The sequence below is a fragment of the Hordeum vulgare genome, chromosome 2H (genome assembly GCF_904849725.1).
Source record: "Hordeum vulgare subsp. vulgare chromosome 2H, MorexV3_pseudomolecules_assembly, whole genome shotgun sequence".
In the NCBI taxonomy this organism is placed as follows: Eukaryota; Viridiplantae; Streptophyta; class Magnoliopsida; order Poales; family Poaceae; genus Hordeum; species Hordeum vulgare.
Window position 1 is genome coordinate 331494637 of NC_058519.1, and position 6012 is coordinate 331500648.

The window sequence follows — 6012 nt, forward strand, 5'->3', positions numbered from 1 at the left end:
TCATGATGGGTGTATTTACGATTAAGTCCTTCATATCTCGGTGATGACACCGCTATAGGCATGGCCACTTCATCATCCTTGCCGCAGTTTCTCGGGGTGTTGAGCATGCTCAAAAACAACTAAGCGTGCAACAATTTTGACAAAAGCCTCTCATGTGCAAGTCTTATTACACGAGCGCTAACTTAGTCATGGGAAAAGAAGTAACTTTTGAGAAATTTTTACTTAGCTTTCTCTCACCGCCTTCCTTGCCGCCAGGTGGTTGTTGCTGCGTGTGTAGATGTCCATATGGTCACTCCCCCCGGAAGACTTGCATGTGGGGGTTCTTCTCCCTTTTAAGAAAAAAGAAGAAGAAAAAATAAAGGAGGCTAGGAACCTTGGCGATCTGATAGCCACCTTATACAAGTGATGGGGGACCACAACATTTTACGCAAAAATACAAAACATAAATATGTACTTTGACAAAGGGTTGGAGAATACTTAGCTTTATTTACTATGCACATGGTCATCACCTCGCTTTGTACAATGGATTGCACACCTTGTCGGGAGACTTGTAAAAAAGTGGTTGTTCGGGTGGACCGACAACTGTGCCTTACGGGTAGAACTTGCAAAGATGCTCAATATTCTAAGAATTCTAAATCCAGGTGTCGTCTTTGGTGTCCAGGTGGACATCACCAGGCCTGGTGACTTGTACAACCCGGTAAGTGCCTTCCCACTTCAGCATCAACTTGTTGAATCCCTTTGCATACTGAACCCGTCAAAGAACAAGGTCATCTTCCTCAACACTCCTCGAGCGCGCCTTGCGGATGCGATAACGGTGCAAGGCTTGCTAGTACCGAGTGGCATGCAGTGCAGCCTAGAAATGATCTTCCTCGAGGAGCATGGCATCATCTTGCCGTAACCGCTCTTGCTGGTCCTCGTTAAAGGCCTCCACTCTATGTGACCCATATGTGAGTTACGTGGGGAGCAATGCTTCCTCCCATAGACAAGGGAGAAGGGTGTCGTGCCGGCGGCTCGATTTGTTGTCGTTCTGATTGACCAAAGAACCTGTGGCAGCTCATCAACCCAACGCCTTCCATGCTTGTTTAGCTCCGGAAGACTTCAACGTTTTCTCTCTCTTCTTGGTTGTTGATCCTTGGGTGAGCAACTGACGCAAAGCCGATCTTGGCGCCAATGTCTCCGCAGTATTGCATGAAGGTGTTGCTGGTGAACTGTGTGTCGTTGTCGGTGATGACCCCGTTGGGCATGTCGAATGGGCAAACTATTCCTTTGAGAAAATTGACTGTTGCTTGTTGTGTTACCTTTCTCACCGGCTCTACCTCAGTCCACTTTGTGAACTAGTCGAGTGCAATGAATAAGAATTTGAAGCCCCGGGTAGTATGGGGGAAGGGCCCGACTATGTCGAGCCCCCAGACTGAGAATGGTCAAGAGAGCGGTATGATGTGAAGGTCTTGTGTTGGTTGATGTGTTTTCTTGGCATGATGCTAGCATGCTTCACACATCATCAGCACCGCGAAGGCGTCTTTAAGGGCGGTCGGCCAATATAAACCTTGCTGGAACACCATTCCGACAAGGGCCACCGACCCGATGTGGCAGCGAAAAACCCCTCCATCTTCCTCTGCCAATAGCTGATATCCTTCCTCCCGACAAATGCACCTCAATTTCAACCTATTTGGTCTGCTTCTGTAGAGGACATTGTCCATGAAAAAGTACATACTTCACAGCGGGGCTACTCTTTCCACCCGCTCTTGATCCTCAGGGAGGTATCCTACCAGGAGGAATCGAACAATTTGTTGTGCCCATGTCATAGCCTTGGGCTCGACGACAAGGACTAAAGGCGTTTCTTCTACTATGGGAGCGCTGGCTTCGACGGCAAGGGCCATCGGGCCATCGGAGCTTGCTGCTCATTTGCATGTGTTCTGTCGTCCTTGGCAACCTTCTTTGCAACCACTGGTGGCTCTGTTTGGAAATATTCACCAGAGTTGACCTTCCTTTTCTTGGCTCGCCGATGTGATGGCGTGATGGATGGCTGAGTGAGTCGGAGTACAAAGGTGTCTGGTTCCACGGGCGGCTTCTGAGTGGCTCGTTTTGATAGCTCATTGGAAATGTCATTGTCCGCACGGGTGGCATGCTCCATTCGCAGACCATCAAAACGCTCCTCCAACTTCCTCACTTCATCCAAATATTCTTCCATTAGAGTACTGTAGTAATCCTTGTTTACCTGGCTCATAACCAACTATGAATACCCTCGGCCTATCAACTTCCTAATACCAAGGTTGGCTACTACCCGTAGTCTGGAAAGCAATCCTTCATACCCAGTTGTCTTGCTAGTTGATATCGCTCCAGGAAAATACATCTGGATTACATACTTGATGTGCTCTCTGGTGGGCTTGAGAAGCAGCACTCTGGCACCGGTGTCTTGTAGCAAAAAAGCCTCGTTAAAGTACATGATCCACTCTTGAAGCGCTTCCTTTCCATGAAAGTTTATTTCTGGTATTTCTTCATATGGAGTTAGCGTCCGTTCATCAATGAACTCTGTCAGGGCTTTCCTTTGTATAGTTGTTGTTCTTTCAAAACTCAGGTCAAAGCTAGCCAGTTCTCGAGCCCGCTCGACAGTCTTGTCGGTTGCTTCCGGGTTCCTAAGGATTCGTTGCAGCTGTAGGCGTTTGACGACGGTGATGTGGTGCGCTTGGAAGTAGTGGCAAATCATCCGAGAGGCCATGAGAAGGACGAAAATTAGTTTCTGTATACCAGAGTATCTTGATCTAGCCCCCTGTAGGAGGGAGATGACAAAGTATACTAGCCACTGCAGCACCTTCTTTCTTTGCACAACCTGTCAAACTGCCTCGTGTGATGCATCCTTGATGTTGGCTCCTTGGCTTGTCGAAGATGTCCCTGGTTTGCCGCTTGCAACCTCAGGGGTTGTAGCCTCATCTTCCTCACCTTCCCTCTCCCTCACCAGTGCAACGCTAATCTCTTTGTTTGTCTCCTTCATATATAGGAGCAAGGACTCCTCTGGTTTAGGTGCGACTAGGATTGGTGTACATGACATGTATTCCTTCAAATCTCATAGTGCCACCTCCGCTTTTGGGGTCCTTGTCATGGGATCTGCCTTCTTCAAGATTTTGAAGAACGGCAAACCTCACTCCATGGTTTTGGAAATAAACCTACTGAGGGCAATGATGTAGCCCGCCAAACGACGTACCTCCTTGACGCGCTTTGGACCTTCCAACTGCTCGATTGCTTCAATGTTGGTGAGGTTGGTTTCTATCCTGTGATGTGACACAAAGAACCTGAGGTGCTTGCCAGATGGGATGCCTAACATGTACTTCTCGGGGTTGAGCTGCAAATTGATCTTGCACAAATTTCCAAAGGTTTCTTCTAGGTCTTCAACCAGCGTTGACTCATCCTTGGTTTGGACCACAATGTCATCCATATAGGCTTCCACATTCCAGTGTAACTGTGGACCAAGACCACTTTGGACAGCCCTCACGAAAGTTGATCCAACACTCTTGAGTCCAAATGGCATGCGCTTGAAGCAGTACGTGCCATAGGGAGTGATGAATTGTGTTTTCTCTTCGTCTTCCCTGGCCAGGAAAATCTGGTGATAATCGGAGTAGGCGTCAAGGAAGCACAAACGGTCGCAGCCAGTGGTCAACTCCACTATCAAGTCAATGCGTGGCAAGGGAAAGGGGTCCTTCATATAGGCCGTATTGACATCAGTGAATTTGATGCAAAGTCTCCAGTTCCGTTCGCCTTGCTCACTACCACACGATTTGCCAACCATGTTGGGTGAAGGACACCTCTAACCAGGCCTGATGCTTCTAGTTTCTTAATCTCTTCAGCAATGATCTCTTGCTATCCTACTGCTTGCTTCTAGACCTTTTGCTTGATGGGGCATGTGTGGGGGCACACGAGAAGGTGTTGTTTGATCACCTCCCTAGGAATACCAGGGATGTCAGATGGTTTCCAGGCAAACACATAGACATTCGCTCGCATGAACGAGACAAGGACGCTTTCCTATTTGTTGTCGAGGGTGGCACTTATGGTGAAAATGCACCCTTGCCATGTTCCCGCGCAGCCACTTGCTTCTACTTAGGATTGGCCACTTTGTTTTCCTTGCTCCTGGTGGCAGAAGTCTCACGTAAGTCCATGACGGGTGTGTCGCACTCTGCGGTTTGCTTCGCGGAGTCCTTACGAGATTCGCCAGAAGTCTTGGTCTTGTTCTCCCCCCGGGAGTTTTGCCAGCAAGAGTGAGTGCCTTGTCGACAGATGCTGCAACTGCCTCCCGTTATAGCTTGTCGATATAGAGGACCACGCCTTGTTATTAGCGTGGATGGTGATGATGCTCATCGGACCTGGTATCTTGAGTGTGTTGTAGGCATGATGGAATGCCACCATGAACTTCGCCAGCGTTGGTCGGCCCAAGATCCCACTGTATGGCAAGGACATATTGGCAACATCAAAGGTTAACCTTTGTGTCCTAAAGTTGAGCTCGCTGCCAAACGCAATGGCAGAGTGATCTTCCCCTTGTGCTACAGTCTTCCTAGGTTTACCACGTGGAAGGACCCCGTCATCTTGAGACCCGTATCACGAATCTGCAACTGGTTGATCATGTCGGGCAGGACCATGTTCATACCAGCCCCACTGTTGACCAAAATTGATGTGAACCTCAGGTTGCGAATCGTTGGTGAAACCAACAATGGCACACACCCGACGGCAGTGGTGCACTCGGGGTGATCCGTTGCATCAAAGATGATGGTAGTGTAGGACTATTTGAGGGGCTTCCTTGCCTCTAAGCTGGTTCTACTGCATTGAATTCATGGGCCCACTGCTTGAGATGCTTGTGGGAGGAGTTCCAAGATGTACCTCCTTCAACGCACATATCATCTACACCCTTCTAGTACTCCTAGCTAACAAATCCTTCTCCGTCCTCATCATCATCCGCTGCTTCATCATCTGATTTCTTGTATGGGCCTCGAGCAGGTTTCTCTTTCTGCCAATTGGCCTTGCCACAGGGGCCGACATGGTTCTTCTTGCCGGATAAACCGACACCATCCTGGCCCTTCTCCTTGTCACTCCTTTCATACTCTTCTTTCTGCTTCTCAGCAAGTTCTCTACTTGGCAGAACTCGGTGATGTCGTGGCCCTTGGTGAGGTGGATCTTGCAGTATAGCCTGCTGGTCTTTTCTCCTATCGTGGCCTCTTCGTCTCTGAACCAGGCAGCAACGTCCATGCCGTACCCCTCAGACTTGGTCTTCTAGTCGGTACTAGAGTTGTCGACACTGTCGACAACCATAACTACCTTTCCCTTGTGCTTCCGATTACACGTCTGCCCCTTCTTTGTGGAAGCGAGCATGCTCTCGTCATCATCTGAGTTGACTTCTCCACCCGTGTCCTCTCTGGGGAGCCTTCTTCCTTCTTCATCCTGTGCACATTTGTCATCCATAGCGTAGATCTCGCAATGTCCCGCACCTTGTTGATGCTCATCTCCTCGCGCATTCGGCAATTGCGTACATTCGTATGGAACGCAGCAATCACCGCGGTAGAGTGGATGTCAGGGATGTTGTCATGTACACGGCTGAACCTATGAATGTACTTGCAGAGGGTCATCCATATCTATGAGAGATCACATGCAAATCACTAGGCTGCCCCGGGAGTTTACGGCCCCCATGGTATCCGCCAACAAATTGGTTGCACAAATCCGCCTAGGAGTACATAGACCCGTCTGCCAAGTTCATTAGCCAACTCCTCATGTTGAGCTTGAGCTCCAGTGGGAGTGGTTGGAGAGCACTTTCTCATCGTGTCCCTTGGCAACTTGCACCAATATGGTGTAGATGCCAGGAACTCTGATGGGCTAACCTTGTCGTCGTACTTGTCTGACAGTTCTGCCTTGAAGGTTCTCCTAGAGGGCCAGTGGACTTGCCGCGGCTCGTAGGTGAATGTCGGGCAACCAAACATGTAATGAGTGTTGGCTCGTCGACAACTGGATCCGTGCGGTCATCCGATTGGTGAC